At 53.5% G+C, this 12,521-nt stretch overlaps 2 protein-coding genes across 4 annotated transcripts in view; one reads left to right on the top strand and one right to left on the bottom strand.

Moving 5' to 3' along the window:
* Nucleotides 1-12,521, top strand: part of ANKRD11 (ankyrin repeat domain containing 11) — a 153,285-nt gene that overhangs the window by 55,535 nt on the left and 85,229 nt on the right. For 2 of the 3 annotated variants that reach the window (XM_062177164.1, XM_062177163.1), the window contains exon 2: nucleotides 204-286. The gene's annotated coding sequence lies outside the window, so the exon portion shown is untranslated. The remainder of the gene's footprint in view (nucleotides 1-203; nucleotides 287-12,521) is intronic. The other variant, XM_062177166.1, reaches the window with a different exon arrangement.
* Nucleotides 1-12,521, bottom strand: part of LOC133747763 (proline-rich protein 2-like) — an 83,192-nt gene that overhangs the window by 55,793 nt on the left and 14,878 nt on the right. The window lies entirely within an intron of this gene.

The raw sequence follows: 12,521 nt of genomic DNA, 5'->3' as shown, positions 1-12,521 counted from the left end.
CTTCTCAGCTGGGCTAGCCGTCCTGGCCCTGGATCCTTGAGGGCGTCCCTCCACCTGCGCGGGCAGGGGCAGCGGTGCCTGCAGCCGCCAGCGGACATCCTAGGGCCTTTGTGTGTCCCAGTGGACAGGAGTGGGGTGGAGGTGTGTGGGAGTTGCGTGTCTTCGTACGACGCTCCCCTGCTGACTGTGCTCTCTCATTTCAGAGGATTCGCAGCCCTGCTGTGGGACGCACCGCCCTGGGTTTAACACGCAGTCATCGTCACCGTGAGTCTCAGCTATGGAATCGGTAAACCCTGCGTGCTCGCTCTTCAGTTCGTGTTGTTTTCATTGGGCTGTAAAGATGAGTATGAAAACAGTGAATGTTTCCGGGTTAATTTTCTTGTGCTTGGAGGAGCCTCACGTAAGCGTCTGACTTTGTGGGCGTCTGTGGAGCTCTGTGGGGTCACTGGGATCCCTGGTGTTAGAGCGAGAGGAGTGCTGCTGACGATTGACGGGCTGGAGAGCTCACCTGGAAAGGAGGGTTATCTTGTCATTCTCCCTCCGCAGCAGCCGGGAGGCCCAAGACCCTGCCGTGGCTGTGTTTGCTTTGCACCTTCTGAGCTGCGCGGTGACATGGGCATGAGGAACAGCTGTGGGAAGAAGCTGTGAGGGCCCTGTGCTCTGGGCAGGGTGCCCTGGGGAGGGGCCTGGTGGCTGCAGGCTGGGTTCCTAGAAGCTGGAGGCCAGGGAGTGGTTGCCAAGAAATAAGCTGCCTCCTGCAGATGACTGGCACATGTTGTGAGAGGACGGACGGATGCCTCCCCAGATCTGACCGAGTGCATGCCGCCACAGGACGCGGTCCTCCCGTGGGAGACGCCTGTGAACAGCAGGAGTGGTAACAGCTGGGCTCATTTTGGTTTCCCGTGTCCTGGCCAGTGCAGAACAGGAGCTGTGTTGCGGTTACGCCTAGCAAGCACACAAGGAGCCCTTTCTGCTACTTCCTGGTTTTCTTTCCTCTGTCACTGTTGAATTGTAACACTTCCAGCTGGTCTTCCCAGGTATTTCCTCGGAAGTGGGGAAATGAGAGCTGAGGTGTCTCTGCCAGGAGCCAGGAGCCAGTGGGGGCTGGTGTTGAGGTGCGACGTCTTTGTGCCTGATGGTTTCTGCTCCGTGCTTGCGTAACGGGGGAAATGACCCCTCAGCCTTTGTTCTGAGCTGTGCATCTGCTCGGAGAGAGTCAGGCTGGTCTTCACCTGTAGTGAGGACAGTGCGAAATGCTGCTTCTGTTGGTGTGGAAAACTAGATTGTTAGCGAGTATCTAGTGATACTAGACCCCCTGGTGGTGGTCTGAGCAGGACTGCCTGGTGGGCCTCCAGGCGTGCAGTGCCCAGCACTCTGACTGCGGCAGTCTCCATTAGTGCAGAGTACAGTCCTTCTTTGGTGTTTGGGTTGAATACAGAGGCTGGCTGCATTGAGCTGTGTGGGTGTGAGGGCTGAGGGCAGCCCGGGGCAGGGGCGGGGCCCTCTCCTGAGAGCCTCCCTGAGGCCCTTTCCTGCAGGCTTTTAGAAAACAGAACAGCCCTCCGAGTTCCCTAGCAGCTTGTTGTGTACATCCTCCGCTGTTTGCTGTCGCTGTCGCTCTGGTTGCCTGTGGCGCAGCGTGAGCACCTGCTCTACTCCAAGGCTTGGGTTTCTGCAGCCTCTCTGCTGTGCTGTTGATCCCTCTCCTGCAGCCTGGCCTGCCTGGCGTCCAGCGTGCATGTGACCGGAGCGAGTTTCATCAGCACTCGGAGTCTCAGTTTGCTGTCTGCAAAGTGACAGTGGTAGTGCCTAGCTAGGCGAAGAGATCACATGCATTATACTAATTAGATTCGGTGTTTCTCACACTTCTATGGGCTAATACTCCAGCTTAAGGAGGCAGCTGGTGCAGCTCTTGCCAGAACCGTTAAGGGAGTTTTCAGACATAGGGCATTGATGTGCTTCTTGGTGGCGTGAGTGCACAGGTGTGTGTGTCTGCACAATGTGAATCCCCCAGTGCCCAGTGCCAGCCTGAGCCACCTCTCTCTGAAGCAAGTTTCCAGAAACAGTTCGCCTTTGGAAAGTGGTGTGTTATGATAACTAAAGGCAGCGGTGTTTATATGAAGAGACTTGGAGTTAATATTTTTTGTTTTAATTGAACAATATATTTAAAATATCAGCGATCAGTTTTTGACTTATTGAAATGATGAACTTGCAAGGTACACAGCATGATAGTGTCACTGTGTGTCAGTGTCCCTGTGTGTGTCGTATGTCACTGTCCCTGAGTGTGTGCCATGTGTCACTGTCCCTGTGTGTCAGTGTCCCTGTGTGTGAGCTCTGTGTCATGTCCCTGTGTGTGAGCCATGTGTCACTGCCCTGTGTGTTTTTGCCATGTGTCACTGCCCCTGTGTGTGTTTGCCATGTCACTGTCCCTGTGTGTGAGCTGTGTGTCACTGTCCCTGAGTGTGAGCCGTGTGTCACTGTCCCTGTGTGTGTGTCGTGGGTCACTGTCCCTGAGTGTGAGCTGTGTGTCACTGTCCCTGTGTGTGTGTGGTGTGTCAGTGTCCCTGTGAGAGCTGTGTGTCACTGTCCCTGTGAGTGTGCCATGTGTCACTGTCCCTGTGTGTGAGCTCTGTGTCACTGTCCCTGTGAGTGTGCCGTGTGTCACTGTCCCTGTGTGTGAGCTCTGTGTCATGTCCCTGTGTGTGAGCCATGTGTCACTGCCCTGTGTGTTTTTGCCATGTGTCACTGCCCCTGTGTGTGTTTGCCATGTCACTGTCCCTGTGTGTGAGCTGTGTGTCACTGTCCCTGAGTGTGAGCCGTGTGTCACTGTCCCTGTGTGTGTGTCGTGGGTCACTGTCCCTGAGTGTGAGCTGTGTGTCACTGTCCCTGTGTGTGTGTGGTGTGTCAGTGTCCCTGTGAGAGCTGTGTGTCACTGTCCCTGTGAGTGTGCCATGTGTCACTGTCCCTGTGTGTGAGCTCTGTGTCACTGTCCCTGTGTGTGTGCCGTGTGTCACTGTCCCTGTGTGAGCTCTGTGTCACTGCCCCTATGTGTGAGCCATGTGTCACTGTCCCTGTGTGTCACTGTACCTGTGTGTGTGCTGTGTGTCACTGTCCCTGTGAGTGTGCCATGTGTCACTGTCCCTGTGTGAGCTCTGTGTCACTGTCCCTGTGAGTGTGCCATGTGTCACTGTCCCTGTGTGTCACTGTCCCTGTGTGTGTGCTGTGTGTCACTGACCCTGTGTGTGTGTGCCGTGTGTCAGTGTCCCTGTGTGTGAGCTCTGTGTCACTGTCCCTGTGTGTGTGCCGTGTGTCACTGTCCCTGTGTGAGCTCTGTGTCACTGCCCCTATGTGTGAGCCATGTGTCACTGTCCCTGTGTGTCACTGTACCTGTGTGTGTGCTGTGTGTCACTGACCCTGTGTGTGTGTGCCGTGTGTCAGTGTCCCTTAGTGTGAGCTGCGTGTCACTGTCCCTCTGTGTGTGTGTGTCGTGTCACTGTCCCTGTGTGTCGCTATGTCTGAGTGTGTGCCATGTGTCTCTGTCCCTGTGTGTGTGCTGTGTGTCTCTGTCCCTGTGTGCCGTGTGTTACTGTCCCTGTGTGTGTGCCGTGTGTCAGTGTCCCTGGGTGTGTTGTGTGTCACTGTCCCTGGGTGTGTGCCATGTGTCACTGTCCCTGTGTGTGTGCCGTGTGTCAGTGTCCCTGGGTATGTTGTGTGTCACTGTCCCTGTGTGTGTGCCGTGTGTCAGTGTCCCTGGGTATGTTGTGTGTCACTGTCCCTGTGTGTGTCGTGTGTCACTGTCCCTGTGTGTGAGCTCTGTGTCACTGTCCCTGTGTGTGCGCGCCGTGTGTCTCTGTCCCTGTGTGTCGTGCGTCACTGTCCCTGAGTGTAAGCCGTGTGTCACTGTCCCTGGGTGTGTTGTGTGTCACTGTCCCTGTGTGTGTGTCGTGTGTCACTGTCTGAATGCTGCTGGCTCCCAGCTGGATCTGTGAAGGGCCGTCAGCCCCCAGCACCTACTGCAGCCACGCCTGTCTATGCCTGAGCCGCAGGGTGGGGAGTAGCAGTTGTTCCCTGGCCCCTGTCCTGCTCGAGGGACATCACCAGGAGAAACCAGTGCCACCTGGCTTCTGCCCACATTCTGGCCCTGTGCCGAGGACAGAGTCACAGCTCTGTGAGGGGCGCGGTTCCCAGTCCAAATTCTCTGCCCTGTTTTTCTTTTCTGTCTTCCTTTTTTTTTTTTTTTTTTTTAATTTATTTATTTGAAAGGTAGAGAGAGAAGGAAATGCAGACAGAGAAAGAGATCTTCTATCTGCCGATTCATTCCCCAGATGACGGCTGGGGTTGTGCCAGGCTAAAACCAGGAGCTTCTTCCAGGTCTCCCGCGCGGGTGCAGGGCCCAAGCACATGAGCATGATCCGTTGCTTTCCCAGGCCGTAGCAGAGAGCTGGATTGGAAGTGGAGCTGAGACTGGCAGAGGGTGCAGAGGGTGGCGTAACCTGCTGCACCACAGCGCCGGCCCCATCTTGCCTGTTGTAACCAGAACTTCTGTTAGGATTTAAATATACACAGGAAAGCATTCTTTGCTTCATTATTAAAGGAATAATGGTGGCTAACTATGTCAACTTAAAAAGTACCAAGTTTTTCAATGTGACCAATTTTTACTGTAATCTGAGGGTTCTAGGGGATTTTCTGTGTCTGGACCCTTAAGAGCAGACAGACTTGCGGGGTCTGAAGTGTCATTCAGATGAGTTCATTGATCCTGAAAGTGTTGATTGTGTTCAGTTTTCCCAGCTCCATCCCACACGCTTCCTGCAGCAGCACTGGGGAGCCCGTGAGGTGAGGCGCGAGGAGCAGGGTGCTGTGCCTGGGCGGCCTGTGGAGGCTCTGCTTCGCCCAGCAGAGTTTGTGGACTGTTTGTAGAGCCTTGTTTATGGCTGTGACGTCACTTGTTTCCTGTCCATTGTGGTAAATACACTGATTCTCATGGAATACTAATTTTTCTTTAATATCATCAGTTTTTTAAACCGGCTAAAGGTTTTAAACGGTTTCACTTTTTTTTTTTTTTTTTTTTTTAAAGATTTATTCATTTGTTTGAAAGGCAGAGTGACAGGAGGGAGGGAAGGAGAGAGAGATACTGATCTTCCAACCTCTGATGTACTTCTCAAATGGCTACAACAGCCAGATCTGGGCCAGGCGTAGGCCAGGAGCCAGGAACTTCCCCCCAGGTCTCCCACCTGGGCCAGTATCTGCTGCCTCCTAATATGCATTAGGTTGAAGCTGGATCGGGGTGGAATAGCCTGGACTTAAACCAGGCTCTACTTCAGCTTAAACTACTATGCCACAGCACTGGTTCCTTCTTCCATGCTGTTATGTTTGAGGATAAAAAGCTTCTGTGTCGGCTGGCACCACGGCTCAACAGGCTAATCCTCCGCCTTGCGGCGCCGGCATACTGGGTTCTAGTCCCGGTTGGGGCACCGATTCTGTCCCGGTTGCCCCTCTTCCAGGCCAGCTCTCTGCTGTGGCCCGGGAGTGCAGTGGAGGATGGCCCAAGTGCTTGGGCCCTGCACCCATGTGAGAAATCCAGATGAAGCTTTGGCCCAGCTCCAGCCATTGCAGCCATTTGGAGAGTGAACCAGTGGATGGAAAATCTCTCTCTCTCTCTCTCTCTCTGTCTGGACTCTGCCTTTCAAATAAAATAAAGATTTTTAAAATTTTTCATTTTATTTGAGAAGCAGAGATCTTCCGTCTGCTTGTTCACTTCCCAAATGCCCACAATTGGAGCAGGCCAGAGGCAGGAGCCTGGAACTTATTCTGGGCTCCCTGTGTGGGTGACAAGAACCCAAGTACTTGAGCCATATCACCTATTGTTTTCCCCGGGTGTGCATTAGCAGGAAGCTGGATGGGGACTAGAAGGATCTGGACTTGAACTGGGCACTCCAGTGTGGGATACAGGCAGCCCAAGTGCTGGCTTGCTGTTGTGCCAAATGCTTGCTTCCCTGCAAGCTTTTTAAAGATAGAGGAGAGGCAGGGGGAGAGAGAGAGAGAGAGACAGAGAGAGAGAGAGAGAGATTGATTGAGATTGAGATTGATTGATTGGTTTACTCCCCAATTAGTTGCAACAGCTGGAGCTGTGCTGATCTGAGGCTAGGAGCTTCTTCAGGGTCTCCCACGTGGGTGCAGGGGCCCAAGGACTTGGGCCATCTTCTGCTGCTTTTCCAGGCCATAGCAGAGAGCTGGATGGGAAGTGGAGTGGCTGGGTCTTGAACCGGTAGCCATATGGGATGCCGGCACTGCAGGCGGTGGCTTTACCTGCTATGCCACAGCGCCGGCCCCTAAAGTTATTATTTATATAATTTTATTTGTTTGAAAAGCAGAGAGGCAGATAAAGAGCTTTTCCATTCACTGGTTCGCTCCCTGAACTAGGGCCAGGCTGAAGCTCAGAGAATTTAGTCTTAGTGTCCCATGTGAGTGGCAGGGACCCAAGTACCTGAACCGTCATCTGCTACCTCCAAAGCTGTGCATTAGCAGGAAACTAGAATGGAGAACAGAGCTGGGACTTCAATCCAGGCCCTCTGATGTGCAATCAGGTGATCCAGGTGGCAACTTAGCCTCTGCACCAGACACCTGCCTCTTTACATGATCTTTTGAGCATGTTGTATGCATGGATTTTGCATCAAAATAAACTTAGTGTCTTTATTCCCCTACTCACAACCTGCCCCTTTGTTTTGAGAGTAAGAGAACTTTGATTCACTGGTTTACCTCCCAGATGACTTAGGGGTAGGGCCAGAGCCAGAGCTGGGTATGTCGTCCCAGATCTCCCACATGGTGGCAAGAATCCAGTTACTGGAGCCGTCACTGCTGCCCCTCAGAATCTGCATTAGCAGGAAGCTTGAGTCATGAGACAGAGCCAGAAATTGAACCTGAGTACTCTGTTAATGGGATATATTTTATTAAAAAAATTTTTTTAAACTTATTTGAAAGAGTTCTAGAGAGAGAGGGAGAGCGTGAGTGCTCTTCCATCGCTGGGTCACTCCCCAAATGGCTGCAACAACCAGAGCTGTGCTGATCCAAAGTCAGGAGCCAGGAGCTTCTTCTGGGTCTCTCACCCAAGTAACTGGGCCACCTTCCACTGTTTTCCTACGCACATTGGAAGGAGCTGGATCCAAAGTGGAGCAGCCGGGATTTGAACCAGCTCCCATATGGCTTGGTGGTGCTGCAGGCTGGGGCTTTAACCCTCTGTGGCTGTAGCGCTGGCCCCAATAGTGGGGTGGCTTATTGCTAGGCTAAATGCCGTCCCAAACACAGCTTTTAATTTCTTTTTCCGTAAACTTTGTGAAATCCTTTTGTTATTGAGTTCTTTTTTTTTTTTTTTTTTTTGACAGGCAGAGTGGACAGTGAGAGAGAGACAGAGAGAAAGGTCTTCCTTTTGCCGTTGGTTCACCCTCCAATGGCCGCTGCGGCCGGCACATTTCGCTGATCCGAAGCCAGGTGTTTCTCCTGGTCTCCCATGGGGTGCAGGGCCCAAGCACTTGGGCCATCCTCCACTGCACTCCCGGGCCACAGCAGAGAGCTGGCCTGGAAGAGGGGCAACCAGGACAGGATCGGTGCCCCGACCGGGACTAGAACCCGGTGTGCCGGCGCCGCAAGGCGGAGGATTAGCCTAGTGAGCCGCGGCGCCGGCCTGAGTTCTTTTTTTTTTTAAGATTTTATTTATTTATTATTTACTTAGTAGGTAGGGAGAGAGAGAGAGAGAGAGAGGTCTTCCATCCGTTGATTTACTACCTAAGTGGCTACAATGGCCTGGAACTGGGCTGATCTGAAGCAAGCAGCCAGGAGCTTCCTCCAGGTCTTCCATGCAGGTGCAGGGGCCCGAGGACTTGGGCCATCTTCTACTGCTTTCCCAAGCCATAGCAGAGAGCTGGGACATGAACTGACTTAGCCCACTGTGCCACAGCACTGGCCCCTGTTACTTAGTTCTTGTAACAGACATGGAAGGGACAGTTCACGTTACAGCATGGTGTTTGCTTCAGTACATTCTTTTTTTAAAGATTTATTTATTTATTTGAAAGGCAGAGTTACAGAGAGGCAGAGGCAGAGAGAGAGAGAGAGGTCTTCCATCTGCTGGTTTTCTCCTTAGATGGCTGCAATGCCTGGAGCTGCGCTGATCTGAAGCCAGGAGCCAGGAGCTTTCTCTGGATCCCCCATGCTGGTGCAGGGGCCCCAGCACTCAGGCCATCTTGTATTGCTTTCCTAGGCCATAGCAGAGAGATTGATGGGAGGTGGAGCAGCTGGGACTCAATCCGGTGCACATGTGGGATATCGGCATTGCAGGCGGCATTGCAGCTTTACCTGCTGCACCACAGCACTGACCCCTTGGGTGCATTCTGCTTACGGAGGAAGAGGGCCTGAGGAAGGAGCCTGGGTGGGTGTGGTCTGAGCACCCCTGTGCTGGGTCGAGAGGGGCTTGGGGGCCTTCAAGGGTGGCTCAGGGCTCTTCTTCTCTTTTTCCCAATTAGAGTAGGCATCTTTATTGTTTGTCCTTTGGGAAGAGGGGTTTGAGATACATTTAATGTCACAAAAACAGTGCCACCAGCTGTCCTGAATGCGAGGGAAAAGTCTCCAGGCCAGTCACGTCCCCTCTGTTGCTGTGGTGGCCTCTCAGCATTTTCTTCCCTGTGAGGGTCACTGAAGTAGAGCCCAGGCTCTGCTAGGGTATCAGATTGGGGGCAGAAAGGAGAGCAAAGGGGGTTCCAGCCCCTGGGCTCTCAGGGGTCCCAGCAGGTAGTGGAGGCCACCATTGCAGGGAGTGGACTGGGGTGGTGCAGTGCCTTGATTCAGCCACGTTGGTATGTCTGTGCTTTGGGGCTGAGCTTCTGTGGTCTAGTGGTGGATCCAGGGTAGACAGGGAGTGGCTGGCGGTAGTGGGTGTGACGCAGCTGGAAGGAGGCTGTGTCAGGTGTATAAGCTCAGGTTATAGGCTCGAGCCAACAACCTCAGGGCTGCTTTTTTGTTTTTTATTTTAAATCCCCTGTCTTCATATTTGGTGGTCATGCCTTAGGAGGCTGTGGCGCCAGGCCCAGGGCTCTGGCTGGTCTGTCCTTGGTCCTGTTTTCTGTCTTCCTAGCCTGCAGGTATTTTGGAGGCTAGGTTCAGGCCTGAGTCTTTATGTCACCTCTCCTCTCTCCCAGTGTTCCTCAGGTTCATGGCAGGCATAGGCTCTGCTGGATACACTTGTTATTTTTTCCCTACAAAACCCAAGGAAAGAGATATGCATATTTTTATCATGCAGAGATTCTAGGTCTCAGAGTTCTTGAAAAAGTCGATTTTCCAGGACTCTATCCACAGTGCCAGTTAAGGGTGCCATGTTTGTGGCTCGGAGCCCTCCTCTCCCATTTGAGGGACGTGGTAGCCGTGTCAGTCTTAGGCTGCAGGGATGGTGGTAGGTGATGGGTCAGTTCAGAGACCTGCTTGCCGGGGCTGCTGGCTTGGCCTGCCACTCTTGTGATGTATGTGGCTGCTGTGTACATGAGGGCAGTGGGGCTGCTTGTGTGCCTCGGGGTAGCCCTGTGTTTCGAGAGGTGCCGTGTGTCAGGAGGGCAGCCGTGTGCCACATGACCTTGAGGACAGCTGTGTGCTGTGAGGACAGTTGTGTGCCAAGGGTGGCCGTGTGCCGTGAGGCCGGTGGGGCAGCTGTGTGCCACATGGCCGTGAGGATGGCTATGTACTATGAGAGTGGCCATGTGCCTCTGGGCAGCTGTGTGCCGTGAGGGCAGCCATGTGCGATGGGTCTGACCCCTTCTCCTGCGTGCACCTTGTTTTTCACCTGGGCAGGTGGAAGGTGACCTGGGAACAGAGTAAGAGAGACTTGAGGCACCAGTCACCCCTCGCTTAGTTCCAGGGGAGTCTGTCTCTTGCACGTGTCATCCTCTTCCTTCCGTGTGCAGTCAGCTGCCCTGGCCCTCTCAGCAGTGTTCTGGTGGCTGTCGCTGTGGCAGGCTGAGAATGAGAAAGCAGGAGGCTGCTGTTTCCTCCGCATGAAGGCAGGCCTTGTTTCGAGGGCGGGGATCTCGCCTGAGCCTGGGCCTGAGCCTGCCAGAGCAGGAGATCTCTGAGAGGCAGACAGTGCTGTGACGCTCCCCAGGGTTTGTGGATACCCAGAGGCGGTGCATTGCTCGCAGGGACCGTGGACAAGTCCTTTGGGTGTCCCCTTGGCCTGTTCTTGTGGGGGCTCAGATGCACTTTGTGAATTTTTGACATGGCTGTCATCGAGTTGCCCTGACGCCAGCCCTGCTGAGGGGCGAGCATAGCACTTGTTACACATTCTTGATCTTGCTGTCCTGTTAGTGCTTCCCCTGAGCACCGGTGATGTGGGTGTTCCCTCTGAGGTCCTCTTGCAGCCTGCCGTGTGTGGGGCTCTCTCCCTGTGATTGTGTGCGTCCTGGTCTTGGATGGAGCCCGTGTCTGCTCCTGAGGCTTTGCCCTGGCCTGAGGGTTGTTTGTAGTGCTGTGCTCATCCGCTCAGAGAAGCCTTTCTCCTGTTCCTTCATCTGGTGAGATTTTACCATCTGCATGCTGATGTACTCTGACCCCTGCCCTGTGCCTACCTTGTCTGGGCACTGTTCTCTGAGGGTGGGTCTGCCCTCCTCATTGGGCGTCCTGGTGTCTGCGAATCTGTGTGCTATTAAAGGCACAGTCCCGTGTACCTCATACTAGCACCTTGCATTCTTCCTGGGTGATGACCTCTGGTTCTCTGGGGCTGACCATAAGACCCAGAGCCCAGCTGGTGTGTTTGCAACTAGTTGTGTGCTTCCAGCAGTGTGGGTAGGGAAGCCTGTGACTGTGCCCGGAGGCTATGATGTGTATGCTCCAGGTCAGAATTAGAATTTATAGTCAGACAACAGAGAGGACCTAGGACCTGGATGATTTTCCGGCTGAAGTTTATTTTGAGATCAGTTGGGAGTCACGGTTTTGCATCCTTTATGCAGAGATGCTTGGGAGAAGAAGTGAGGTGCTGGGGCTGCCTGGGCTGGACTTGGTGGGCATGTCCCAAGTTCTCTTTCCTGGTGAGGAGTTGAGAATGCTTGCTTGAGCTGCAACATAGACAAGAAGCCTGATAAGAAAGTTACTTATGTGGAGAGAGGCTTTGTGAGTAACTGTTGTGCCAATGTGCTCTACAGAGTATCTTCTCTCTCACTGCCTAAGCGAGTCATGTATTATGTGCTTCTGAAAGTCATCTGAGAGCACAGTTTCTGGGAGAAAGTTGCTCTGGAGCACATTTACAAACAGCTGCAGAGCTGGGTTCAGGGAGAGGGTTTGGGAACACCCCTCTCCACCCTGAGCATCTCCTGCAGGCCCACCTCCACCACCATCCCCGCTTGGATTCAAGGCATTGGCACTATGAGTGTTACTGTGGCACAGGCCATGGTGTTGCCAGGGACTCAGAGTAGACTGGGGAGAGACTGTTAGATGCCTCTTTGTGGAAGCAGCAAAGGAACCTGTGGAGGACTGGGGCTGTCACTAGTGCTTGGCCAGTCTTGTCATCAGAGGAAGTGCAGGCTTACAGGGGGCCTTAGTTGTGTAACACTAGAGGAAGTGCAGGCTTACAGGGGCCTTAGTTGTGTAACACTGAGGAAGTTGAACAGTTATTTGCATACACAGGTCTTCGACCCTCAAAGCACTCTGTGTGAGGTGGGTAGAGGAGAGCCAGTGGCCACAGGGACCTGTGAGTGTGGCTTGTTCCTCAGTCCCCTGCCCTGGCATGGCGATGGAGGTGGTGGGTACCGTCAGCAGGTGGTCTAACGTCCTCTGTACTCTAGCTGCAGGCCCTTTAGGCTTTGCCTCGCTTCCAGACAGGCACTAGGGTAGCAAAGTGAATTTACAGATACTGATCAGACGAGAGACATGGTCTACAGGGAAGGTATAATAGAGTTCACATTTTTTTCTAAGATTTTATTTTAAGAGATAGAGTTACAGACAGAGGGGAAGACAGAGAGAGGGGTCTTCCATCTGCTGGCTCACTCCCCAAATGGCTGCAGTGGCCAGAGCTGAGCCGAACCGGAGCCAGGAGCTTCTTCTGGGTCTCCCACTTGGGTGCAGGGGCCCAAGCACTTGGGCCATCTTCCACTGCTTTCCCAGGCTACAGCAGGGAGCTGGATCAGAAGTGGAGCACCCAGGACTCAGCTGCCGTCCGTATGGGATGCCGGCACTGCACTCGAAGGCTTAGCCTACTACATCACAGCACCAGCCCGTAGAGTCTGCATTTGAAGCACATTCACCCTTGCTTCCTTCCATAGCTCTAGTGTGGAGCGGGCAGACCAACATGGGTGTCCCCAGGGGCTCTCCCTGGCCTTCCTGCAGGAGGCTGTGGAAGAAGCTGGCTGGGGCCCTGCCCGAGGCAGACTGAGCACCTGACAGCTCCGGGTGGTGCTGTCCTTGCCTGCCCAGTTTGGAATTTTAGTGAGAAGTTTGGCATGTTTGTAGCTTCTACGAACGTTCTTTTGTCTTAGTCTCACAACCCTGTTACT

Source organism: Lepus europaeus, chromosome 19 (assembly GCF_033115175.1).
Source record: "Lepus europaeus isolate LE1 chromosome 19, mLepTim1.pri, whole genome shotgun sequence".
In the NCBI taxonomy this organism is placed as follows: Eukaryota; Metazoa; Chordata; class Mammalia; order Lagomorpha; family Leporidae; genus Lepus; species Lepus europaeus.
This window is presented reverse-complemented; position numbering and strand designations above follow the sequence as displayed.